Raw genomic sequence first — 13,386 nt, 5'->3', positions numbered from 1 at the left:
TGTTGTCTTCCATGCTCCTACTATTATGCCCCCATTAAGCAGTGCTTACAGCATTTCACTGCTTCCCTAACCCAGCCTCCTCCCAATGTTCATACTCTTTCAAACAAAAATACAGTCAGGACTATCACAATACCCCAGTCTCTGGTACCAAATTCTTAGTTATAGTTTTTACTGCTATGAAGAGGCCATGGCAACTCTTATAAATCCAGGTGGCAGCTTACCATTCAGAGGGTCAGTCCACCACCATCATCATGGCAGAGAGCATGATGGCATGCAGGCAGACATGGTACTGAAGAAGTAGCCGGGAGTCCTACATCTTACAGACAACAGGAAGTCAACTGAGACACTGGGCAAGATCCTGAACATAGGAAACTTCGAAGCCCACCCCCACAATGACACACTTCCTCTAACAAGGACACACCCACTCCAACAAAGCCACAACGCCTAATAGTGTCACTCCCTATGAGATTATGGGGCCAATTACATTCAAACTACCATGGTATGGACAGAGAAGTGAACCTTTCTAGGGGGCAAAGGAAACTAAGAGAAAGGGGGGTGCGAATAGGCTTGGAGGATGAGACAGAGATTACCAAGATTTATATGAAATGCATACTTGTACAATATATGCTTATATGAAAAAATTTTACAAAGCCATATCCTCCATAAATCATACTAAACTTTTATGTGTGTCTATTATACAACTATTGTTTATTAGGGTTTGTTTTGTTTTTGTTTTTAAGATGGGGTCTTACTGGGTAGCCCAGGCTAGCTCTGAACTAACTCAGAGATCCAACTGCCTGGGCTTCTGAAGTCCTTGGATTAAAAGTGTGGGCTACCCTGCCAATTATTATTAAGTGTTTTACCATGTTGTCTTACTCTTTTTAGATGAAGATGACATGTATTCCCTATATTTTGGAATTTAATATAAAATAAGGCAAGTTTTGAAGCTATCTGTTTTAAATGACATTCTACACAATAATAATCATCTACAATTTTTAAAGTTACATATGATTTACAGGAGCATCAACAGCATGAGACACTTATGAATAAATGGAACACTTTTGCAAAGCCTGTTGTCCAAATGGTGTCAGATTATGGTGAAAGAAATTCAAGACCTGAACATAGGCCTCGTTCATGGCTCAGAAAACAGAAGCTAAAAATCTCACAGCAGCCAGGCATGGGGATGTGTAATCCAAGCACTAGAGAGGCAGAGCAGGTGAACTTCAAGATCAAGGCCAGCCTAGGCTACACAGAGAGTTAGAGGTTAGCCTAAGTTACATAGAAAGACTATCTCAAAAATCAAAATAAAAACTGACCAAATAGAAGCAGAACTTATTTAACAAAAGTTATCTATGGAGTTAAGGCAATTATACCCTTTTGATCTTTCTGCTACAGTTCCTTAATTTTACCTCACTATTAAACTTTTAAATATGATTATCTTGTTTTCTCCATTGTTGTATATTAATTATACATAATTCTGGGTTTCCTTATGACATTTTCATCACATACATAAAGCATTTTGATCAATCACACACACCATCACCACCACAACTGATATGGGAGGGCCTAGCTCACTGTAGACTATGCCAGCCCTAGGCAGGTGAGCCTGGGTTGTATAAGCAGCTGAGTAGGTCAAGGTAAACAAGCCAGTAGGACACATTTCTTTGTGGTGTCTGCTTGAGTTCCTGCCCTGCTTCTCTCAATGGTGGACTGTGGTATGGAAGTGTAAGCCAAAATAAAAGTCTTTGCTACCCCAAGTGGCTTTTGGTCATGATGTTTATCACAAAAGTGAAAGCAAACTAAAAAAGAAATTGGTACCTTCCTCCAGTAACTTCCTTCCTCCAGCATGGCTTCGTTTCCTCCCATATACCCTCAAACAGCTGCCAACCGGGGGCCATGTGTTCGAGTGCGGGAGCCTATGGGACATTTCTTCTCAACCCCAGCACAGCTTTCTTGTTTCAGCTGATTGCACGCACTGGCCTGTGTATGAGATGGTATGTAGGGGTGAATGCACCCTCTCAACATGTCCGATGCACGCACTGGGCTGCAGATGAGATGGTATGTAGGGGTGGATGTACCCTCTCAACATGTCCGATGCACGCACTGTAGATGAGATGGTATGTAGGGGTGGATGCACCCTCTCAACATGTCCGATGCACGCACTGTAGATGAGATGGTATGTAGGGGTGAATGCACCCTCTCAACATGCCCGATGCACGCACTGGGCTGCAGATGAGATGGTATGTAGGGGTGGATGTACCCTCTCAACATGTCCGATGCACGCACTGTAGATGAGATGGTATGTAGGGTGGATGCACCCTCTCAACATGTCCGATGCACACACTGTAGATGAGATGGTATGTAGGGTGGATGCACCCTCTCAACATGTCCGATGCACGCACTGTAGATGAGATGGTATGTAGGGGTGGATGCACCCTCTCAACATGTCCGATGCACGCACTGTAGATGAGATGGTATGTAGGGGTGGATGCACCCTCTCAACATGTCCGATGCACGCACTGTAGATGAGATGGTATGTAGGGGTGGATGCACCCTCTCAACATGTCCGATGCACGCACTGTAGATGAGATGGTATGTAGGGGTGGATGCACCCTCTCAACATGTCCGATACACACACTGTAGATGAGATGGTATGTAGGGGTGGATGTACCCTCTCAACATTTCCGATGCACACACTGTAGATGAGATGGTATGTAGGGTGGATGCACCCTCTCAACATGTCCGATGCACGCACTGGGCTGCAGATGAGATGGTATGTAGGGGTGGATGCATGCACTGTAGATGAGATGGTATGTAGGGGTGGATGCACCCTCTCAACATGTCCGATGCACGCACTGTAGATGAGATGGTATGTAGGGGTGGATGCACCCTCTCAAGATGTCTGATGAGGACAATTTGGATAGGAATCTGATTTTTCCTTTTCAGCACTGACACAGACTATTTCCAGAAAGTTCTCTGTAGTCAACCTACATCTGAAAGAAATTTTCTGCCTCTTTTTGGCTGTGACTGAACCAGACTCCATATTGGACCAATAATTATTTTCATAGGTTGCAGCCCAAGTGATTCTTTTACAACATGGTTACAAGCATATTCTTTCTAAGCCAGCAGGAATTTCTTTCTCTAACTACCTAAAGAGTCATAAGTTTAAGGACAATTATGCCACCACTTTGCCTCTTAATGCCACCAAGTCAAGTGAGTGACAGCTCCTGTTCCTAGGTTGCAGTCATATCAAGACTGGAAATCCTGCAGTCTGCTCTGGCCCCCACATTGTGCAGACGTCTGAATCTTTCTTTTAGAAGTCTAAAGATCTAGAGTGGAAGCTGAGCTTTGAAAGGTTCCTTGCCACCGTTTCCACCGTCAGACTGTGGAAGCGTAAGGAAAAGAAGTCATGTTTACTGCTCACCACATATGTGGCCTTTGTCTAACTTTCCGCACCTTAGACAGGAGCCACATTTGAGCAAAGAGGAGCTATGAGGAACACAGAACCAAAGGTGAGTGCACTTGTTGAACAGAACGGCTTGAGGGAGAGTTCTGGAATGTTCCTCTGTGTGACTGGGTATGCTTCTGATGGCCTTCCAAAATGCATATTCTGTATCTCTCAGTACTGTCTGGAATTTTCATTTTTAAAACCAAACATATTTTAGCTGCACAGGATTAAAGCAGCCCACAGCTCAGTATCTGCATTTAAGGCATAAAGTATTTCCCCTTGAATCATGAGCCACATATTTTATTAATCTATGAATAAAATTTATACCAGGGCAGTGCTGCACATACTTAATCACAGTCAGATCTTTCTTCCTCTAGAAGATCTAATATGGCTTAAAATGGGAACTACAGAAGGCTTTAACATGATGGGACATTTACATTCCAACATCGCCTAACACGACTTTCATCCAGCAACCACAAGGCTTTGAAGCATCGCCTTTCTCAGAGCTATCAAAAGGAACAAAATAACTCCAGCTTTCTCTGGTTTTATTAAATGTGTATACTTGAATTGGTCTCTGGTAATCCAACAGCGCTAAAATGTATGTAGCACATTATAATTATATACGGAAAACTAAAATAGAGACACCATTCTTTATTCTGTTGCCACAACAAATGTAGGGTAATTATACAACTGAAAACAAGAGATATGAATTAGTCATACATTACAGAACTGACTCATAAGACATACACACATCTCAAGTATTTTGTGCTTGGAAAAACACATTTAAATCTTCACTGTGGGATAATGTTTTAGGATGAAGGAGAAGGCTCAGTAGGCAAGAGTGCTTGCTGTGCAAGAAAAAAAGACTTGAACTGAATCCTCAACACCCACGTAAAAACTGCCCCTAGTTGTATGCCTACAACCCCAGTGATGGGGGCCAGGGGCAGGGTGTATATTTGCAACCTGTGTTGGGGACAGGGGCAGGGTGTATGCCTGCAACCCCAGGGTTGGGGGACAGGGGCAGGGTGTAGGTCTGTAACCCCAGTGTTGGGGGACAGGGGCAGGGTGTATGTCTGCAACCCCAGTGTTGGGGGACAGGGGCAGGGTGTATGTCTGCAACCCCAGTGTTGGGGGACAGGCAGGGTGTATGTCTGCAACCCCAGTGTTGGGGGAAAGGGGCAGGTGTATGCTGCAACCCCAGTGTTGGGGGAGAGGGTCGGGTGTATGCCTGCAACCCCAGTGTTGGGGACAGGGATAGATTGACTCTAGAAGTAAAAATCAAGCTTTACATTCTATGAGAGAACCTGCCTCAAAACATAGGTACAGTGGCAGTGGAAGGCACTCAGCATCCTCCTCTGACCTCCACAGGTCACATACAGCACATGTCCCCACTCCCACAGTAAAACAAATAATAAAAAGATACCTTAAGAACTTGTGCTAAAAATTGAAAGATTTTCTAATGTCTTTTTAAGGGTTTATTTCTTTTTATGCATATGTTTGCCTGCATATATGTACACACACACATCACACGTCCAGTGCCCACAAAGCCAGAAGAGGCCACTGGATTTCTGGGACTGGAAGTAAAGATGATTGTTGAGTGGCTGTGGCTATGTGGATACTGGGAATTGAACCCAGGTCCTCTGCGAGAGCAGGAAGTGCTATAAACGGCAGAGCCATCTCTCTAGCTGTTACCTGTTCTCTTAAGAAGAGCTAAAATGCTTCATTCTTCATCTTTACCAAGACAAGTATTTGGGGGGACAAAATGGAAGAAAACTTCTATGCTCCAGTCATTTGGAGTGTCAGTGTGGTTGGGCACTAGTACACATTCACATATGGCACACACTCAGCCTTGAGTTGCGGTAGGTGTCAACCACTTCTGTCAGTTTGACAATGCTGAACCTCTAAAGCACAGCATGCTCCCTGCTGTGGTGGTGACAGAGTGGGCTTGGCTCCAGTCGCATGTCTGCCTGCACCACAAGACCAGGCTGGTGCTGAGACAGCACTGGAGTCTCCTCGCACAGAGGGGAAGTCAGAAAGCAGCAGAATCCCGAACAAGAGCCAGGGGCTAGGGTTCAAACCTCAAGGGTTTTCAGTAAAAACAGAACAGATAGATAGTATCCACCACCACTGCCGCTACAAATGAGGAAAAAAAAACAACAAAAGCCAGCAGCTTGAAAGTGTCGGAATGCTACAGGGAGCAACAATCACAGGTCTGAGACCCGTGCCGAGAGGGCCAGCAGGCAATGAGTCTGGGGTATGCTAGAGTGGGCATGCGTTGAGCATGCCTGCCTAGGGCTGCATCCTTCAACCGGTGCTACAACCTGGAAACCAGGCGCTAGTGGCGCACACCTTTAACCCTAGTACTTGGGAGGCGGAAGAGGGCAGATCTCTGAATTTGAGGCCAGCCTAATCTACAGGGCCAGTTCCAGTACAGCCAAGGCTACACAGAGAAACCCTGTCTCAAAAAACAAAAACAAACAGCAAAACAACAACAACAAAGTTGAGTAAACAAAAATTAGACTCTGCACTGAATCTATCCTCAAAATCTCATGCCTTTCTATAACAAGGTGACCCAAGAGCGTGAGTACCCCCAACCTCCTGGAAGCAAAGCAAAGCCTTCCATGTGAAGGCGCAGGATCCTGCCTTGCAGACAGTGGCACCTCATGAGAGAATGTGAGTACTACCAAATTTTGCTCCACAGGAAGCAGTACCACACGAACATGCAAAGCCACAGAGGAACAGGCTACCAAGGTATGCAACTCAGGCCTCAAGCAGCTGTGCACAGGAAGTCCAGGTACTTAATCGCAAGGTTGTTCAAAGCATTGTTAGTAGTATAATGATTATTCCCCTAATAACTACATGCAGTATTTTGGGGAAATCAGACAATTTTTTGAAAGTGTACTTATCTTCTTAATAGAATCTTGAGTTCCCCTTAAGGAAATGCATGATGCATTCTGTGTAAGAAGCACGGTTCTCTTAACTTTTCTATGCACAGAAGTTTTCATTTTTTTCCTGAAAAATGTAGAATGGAAAAACAAAAAAATCCGATTTAAATATAGCTTAATAAATTTAAAGTTAGATGTAAAAATGATACATTGTAGTACAGGTCAGAAGTAAATGCAGAGATAAAAGGAGAGGCTAAGAAAGGAGATAAACAAAAAGGTTTTAACAGATAGATGTAGCTGAACACAGAATAAAGATGAATGGAGCTAGAGCAATATTTAAAAATAAACAAAGGCACTTGGGGAGCCCCGGTACTCCCCAGAAGACTGGTATTAGTTGAGGTGATGGTTTGTTCCTTAGGGTGATCAACGGCACTATGGTCAGGACAGTTCTTACCTTCTGTGGCACTGCATGTTTCTGAAGACACAGCAGAGTGTACGGGATTTGACTTGACTGATACAGAGGTGGCAAGTCAGTGGGTTATACATTCGAAACAACTTCTCACGAGTCAACTGTCCAAACATGTGAAGGCTCTATGCAGGCTCATTATTCTTTTCAGTCTAATTTCACCATGTTTAAAATTATCTCCCGAAGTTTGATATGGTTAGGGGTGCATCCTGCAGGCCATCAGCCAGCTTCAAGGACAATGTTTACTGCCAGTTTTCAGAGTGGAATGGAAGGAAAATGCCTTCTTGCTCAGCCCAGGCACCATAAACATATCCTAGTGTAATGAAAACCCCAGCTGCATTCCTGTGCCAAGTCCCAGTCACTGTCCTGGAGAAGCTTCCTAACTAGACCCAGCCAGTTTACACATTAGAGATGGTGGCAGGGAGCACAATGCACCCTAGATTTGTGATGTTTTCATTAAACAGCTTCGTTTGATTCAACAGCATCCATTATGCTAAGTTTTCAATGCTACACACTTCCAAAGGAAGCCAGACAAAACAATCTAGAATTTCAACAGTTTAGACTCTATGAACACCAAGTTTGGTACAGGCTGGGTATCCCAACTCCAAAATGCTTAGAACCAAAGTGATTCAGATTTCAGTCACTCACATGGGAATGACAAAAGAGAATTTTTGTTTTGCTTTTTGAGACAGGGTTTCTCTGCAGCTTTGAAGCCTGTCCTGGAACTACTTTTGTAGACCAGGCTGGCCTTGAACTCAGAAATCTGCCTGCCTCTTCCTCCTGAGTGTTGGGATTAAAGGCATATGCCACCATAGCCCAAAGATGCTTTGGTTCTTGAGCCCAGGTCTCCATGGAATCCTAGTTGGCCCTGAATTTCTCACTCCTTCCACCTCTGCCTCCCTAGTGCTGGGACTGAAGGAGTGTGCATTGCTACCCAGCTCTCAAGTATACCTTTTAATTTCTTTTAAAGTTGTGAGTATGTTTGTGCATGAGCATGTGGGTGCACAGCCTGTGTGCAGGCCAGAGGTCAATGCTGCTGTCCTCCTTCAGATAGGATCCCTCACAGGACCTGCGGCTCTTTGGCTGGGTTGGCTGACCCCAGGTTTCCAGGACCTGCCTATCTCTGCCTGCCCACACCGCCTCAAGGTTGCAGCACCTTTATGGGGACTGGGAAACACTTGCTCAGCAAACATTTTACCTACTGAGCTGTCCACCAGCCTGACACTCTTTAAAAAATATACCTCAGCACCATATTCTGTTGTAGGATGAAAGTGTTTTAACACACTCATGTAATGGAAATAATAATAAAATAACAATAATGTAGTAATAAGAGTGGCGGGGCTGCATCCCCAGCACCCCGGCTGCCTGCTAGCTTATGCTCCGAAATAACAACACACAAATTGTTTCATTTAAACACTGCTTGGCCCTTTAGCTCTAGCCCTTACTGGCTAATTCTGATATCCCGATCAACCCATCTCTAATAATCTGTGAGCACCGGTCTTACCGGGAAGATTCTAGCTTATGTCCATCCTGGGTCGGAGCTTCATCGCGTGTGTCTGCCCGGGAGCTGGGCATGGCGTCTCTCTGAGGCATCTGCCCCCGAGAGGAGAGCTGTCGAGTCTGAGCTCACTTCCTCTTCCTCCCAGCATCCTGTTCTGTTTACTCCTCCCACCTATGTTTTAACCTATGAGGGCCAGCCAAGCAGTTTCTTTATTACTTAACCAATGAAATCAACAGATTGATATGACACTTCCACATCACTTCCCCTTTTTCTGTTTAAACAAAAAGGAAGGCTTTAACCTTAACATAGCAAAATTACATATAACAAAACAGTTATTAAGCAAGAATTACAGTTACAATATTTATATCTACCTTATCTTTTATCATAACAATGGAAAACTATAACTATAACTATCTATCTATTCTTCAACTCCAAAGACTCCAGAAAGATACAATATTACCTAAGCAAACAAAAAGTAAGCAACTTTTAAAATTCTAGAAATGACAGAGACATCTCGCTGCCTATACAGTCACCCAAAGTTCCTCTGTACCGTTGGGGCATCCATCTTCGGCCTACAGGCCCATAGTTTCCAGTAGACATTTCCACAAAGCAGGAAATTTCAAAGGCAGTCACTATCTGCTTGTCCTGAAGAATGTCTTGCAGACTCCTTCATGAATCAGGAACCCCAAAAGATCATCTCACCTTTAGGCAAGTTCAGTAGTCCTTTCTCTGTGGGTTCTCTGTGTCCAGTTTATGCAATAGTCCAGGCAAGAGCAGTTTCTTGCCCAATGGCTATCAAACTCCATAAGGATCCTCTTCGATGCCCATCTTCTTCTTGAAGTAGATTGGTCCTGCCAGGAGCAGACATGTCTCATTGTCATGAAAAGTCCTAAGGTATTAAAACATTTAAAATGCCATATTCTATAATCTTTGAAAAATATGAAGAATGCCTATCTAAAATATATCTATGTACATCTAGAAAATCTAACTAACATGACTACAAGCTTGACTATTACTGATGATTATCCATTAACCTATATTTCTTAATTATACATTACATTTTTTAATGAACTACACAATCACAATATTCTAATCAATAGCAGAAATATGCATATACATATAACAAAATTGACCTTAAATCTCTATCAATAAAGCAAAATCTATACTAATGCAAATTATTCATATCTATATCATATCCCCCTTTAAATGTTAAAGAACGTTTATAAACCATATTTGGGAACATGGGTGCAGTTTTTTCTCTCCAAACTGCCTCCTGCTGAATGGGGGCGTCGTTAATTAAGTCTTTCATGGTATAACCTGTGTGCTAGTTTCATCTCAGTTGGCAGTTGAGCGAAGCAATTTTCTGAAGATGTTCACAGCAACCCTTCAGGAGGGCGTGGTCCATCATACCATATCGGAATAGAAGAAATGAACAGGGTCTCATTCTCTGTGAAAACAAAATAAGAAACTCCTTTCCAAAGCATCATGTCCTTAGATCCAAATTTCAAATTCAAGGCATTTTCAAAATATCTATGTTGGATTAGTTCAGCAGCATTTATAAACAAATATCTTTTGGCATCTGTTGCTCCTTCCTCAGCATTCAAACAATTCAAAAGAGCATAATAGCATACAGTATCAAGATTCTCTGTGTATTTTCCATCTTTCTGCAACTTTGTTTTAACCTCTATTTTGTTTATTTTTACTTTTAACTTTTTGCTTTTTGAGACAGGTTCTCTGTATCTTTGACCTGGAATAACTCTGTAGACCAAGCTGTCCTTGAACTCTCAGAGATCCGCCTGTCTCTGCCTCCCAGGCATTGGGATTAAAGGTGTATGCTACTACACCTTGAACTCACAGAGATCTGTTTGTCCCTGCCTTCTAGGCACTGGGATTAAAGGCATGTGCTACCACATCTTGAAGTCACAGAGGTCAATCTCCCTCTGCCTTCCAAGTGTTGGGATTAAAGGTGTGTACTACCATACACAACAACTCTCTTCCTTTTTTTTTGTTTTTTACTTTAAGAACTTCAACTTTTAGTCTGCATATATTTTTAACACACTGTAAACCATTTAGAAATTTTCTTTATTTTGAATCTCTCTTTACTGTATATCTCTCTTTTTCTGACCACATGAGTCTTTAATTTACCAAGCAATATCAGTAGGACTAAAGCCATGGCTTTGCTGGCTAGATGTAGCCCATTCCTTAGCTTTCTGCCATTCCAACCTTGTGGCTGAGGTACCAGCCAGAGCCGCATTCAGTGCCACAAGTCTAGTGTTTCAAGGTCCCTGCCAGCAAGCGAGCTTCAGCAGCCTGTGCTTGCAAACCGCATGAACCGCCTGCGTAAAAGAGTCAGAGTTTGCCCTGGCAGGACAGCCCAGAAAGCTGGCATGTTTAAACGGCGCAGCTTTTTACCTGCTACGGCTGAAAACCGAAAAACATGCGTTCAGCTTTTCGTCAACACCATTAAAGTGTTTCGTGGCAGGACCTCTTAATGAGCTGCATGGTTTTGCAGCTAAAGCTGAGTCAGGAAGCCTCTCTTAAATGAGAGCACTTGCTTGCCTCTAGCAAGCAGAGCAGACCACAAGAAATATGCTTTACTCTATTCTTTTCCAAGCTTTCTCAGGCTTTCTGTGGACTCAGTTAGCCACACGTCTGGGCGCCATTTGTAGTTATAAGAGATGCAGGGATGCATCCCCAGCACCCCGGCCGCCTGCTAGCTTATGCTCCGAAATAACAACACACAAATTGTTTCATTTAAACACTGCTTGGCCCTTTAGCTCTAGCCCTTACTGGCTAATTCTGATATCCCGATCAACCCATGTCTAATAATCTGTGAGCACCGGTCTTACCGGGAAGATTCTAGCTTATGTCCATCCTGGGTCGGAGCTTCATCGCGTGTGTCTGCCTGGGAGCTGGGCATGGCGTCTCTCTGAGGCATCTGCCCCCGAGAGGAGAGCTGTCGAGTCTGAGCTCACTTCCTCTTCCTCCCAGCATCCTGTTCTGTTTACTCCTCCCACCTATGTTTTAACCTATGAGGGCCAGCCAAGCAGTTTCTTTATTACTTAACCGATGAAATCAACAGGTTGATATATGACACTCCCACATCACAATAACACTAAGATGGAGGATTCTCTGCAGCAGACACTGTCTGGGAACTGCTCCATCGGAATTCCTGAAGCTCACTGTTATGTTTATATCCTTTGCAATCTGTACCCACAAATAACTGGACTCACCGTGGAAACCAAAATAAGCCTTTCAAACATTCCAAATAAACATCCCAATGCCACACCAAGGTGAAAAATGATTTCTAGATATGTTTTATTCTCTTCCAAGTATGTATTACAAAGAGGTCCTGATTAACATAGAACCCTACGATCCGTACTTCCTGCCAAGGGACTCCTACAGCTTTCCTCTTCCACAAAACATAAAGTGAGAAAGAATCATGCAAAACCAAAGCCAAACTTCATCTACGCTGAGCCTACGCCATTCACTTTGCTATTAAGACTAGTTGGTGAGAAGGAACGATCAACTGAAAACACCCAGGTTAGCACATCAACCCGGCACGACTGCACATGCACAGACACACATACACACACAATGGAGTTGTGATATACTAAAGATATGAGAAAATACATTATGTGTAGCCTATATTCAGTTAAATACAGCTTAAAACTATTGATTATGGGGCTCAGATATAGCTCAGTGGTAGAGTGTCAGCCTAAATGGAACGTACATGTATCTAGGCATAAAGTAATCCCAGTAATAACACACACACCACCACCACCACCAGCAACACATACACCCCTGCTACAGACACACACACAAAACACCTACTTTGCTGTAACAGGACAGGAATGTTTATAAAACCTTTATTTTAAAATTGTATACTAAAAGTTTTAGCCAGGTGTAGGACTCACACCTGTAATTCTAGCACTTGGGAGACAGGCTCAAGTTCAAAGTCATTTTCCGCTACATAGTGAGCTCAGTCAGTCAGAGCTACATGAACCCTGTCTCAAAACAGAATTTGTACATTAAAATTCATCGCATAATTACATCTTGATGTGAAAAGACAGACTATCAGTATCAAGGTAAAAGAGAATAGGTTAAAAATTTATAAAAAGAATACTGACATATATACACCTTATGTGCTTAAATAACATAAAATAAAATCTACACAAAAGAAAATGTGCGGCTGGAGAAAGAAAGTCACTGCAGCTGGAAACGTTCAAGCTCTACCTCACACAAGGAGCTCCAAGGACAAAGGAAAGCACCCTTTGCTGGGTACCGCCGGTAGAAAGAAGCTGCTGCTTTCTTGGCATCGGCTCTGAGTGGCGAGAGCACACTCGTGAGCAGATTCGCTTCAGAAATCCATAGTTGCCGATTTCCTCAAATATCCCAAGTTCATTAGAATTCTGTTCTAAAACTTTAAAACCACTAAACGCTCCAAGTTTGAATTTTGAGTAGCAGGAAGAATAATTGTAGACTATAAACTCTGAAGCTAGGGGCTAGGACTTACATTGAGGTGGAGTGTTTGCCTAGGACAATGTCCCCAAAGTCAAGAGAGCAGCAGCAGCATAGGTAAGTACAGGGTGAGCATCCCTCATCTCAAACAACCAGAAAGTCCCTGAAGTGCTAAAACTCCAGGGTGGAAAATCGTGAGCCACTTTCACAGATAACATCAGTAACAAATAACAGCAGGGCTACACATCCACAGAGCATGGAGAAGTGAATGCAGTGTGTGGACCTGGTCCTGCCCAAGGTTCGTCATTAGGCACACACATAGAGGTTAACTGTGTCTGCTGCGTTTGGGATGCTGGCGGTTCAGCCTGTAGCACTGACTGTGTCAGGCGTTGACCAACACCTTTACTGTACCTCAGGTACACATCCTAGAGCAGTGGGCACTATTACTACTCCCATTCTGAGGCTGTAACAACCTCAGCCAAGGACAGCGACCTGCCATGAAGCCAAGTTTTAACTCTGGACCATTGATATCTCTAGGAAAGCTACTACACAGAAAACAATATAAAATATGTCTCTGTAAATGTATTTATTTCTTACAGAGAGATCTCAACAAGAGAAGTGAAGT

The sequence above is a fragment of the Microtus pennsylvanicus genome, chromosome 4 (genome assembly GCF_037038515.1).
Source record: "Microtus pennsylvanicus isolate mMicPen1 chromosome 4, mMicPen1.hap1, whole genome shotgun sequence".
In the NCBI taxonomy this organism is placed as follows: domain Eukaryota; kingdom Metazoa; phylum Chordata; class Mammalia; order Rodentia; family Cricetidae; genus Microtus; species Microtus pennsylvanicus.
This window is presented reverse-complemented; position numbering follows the sequence as displayed.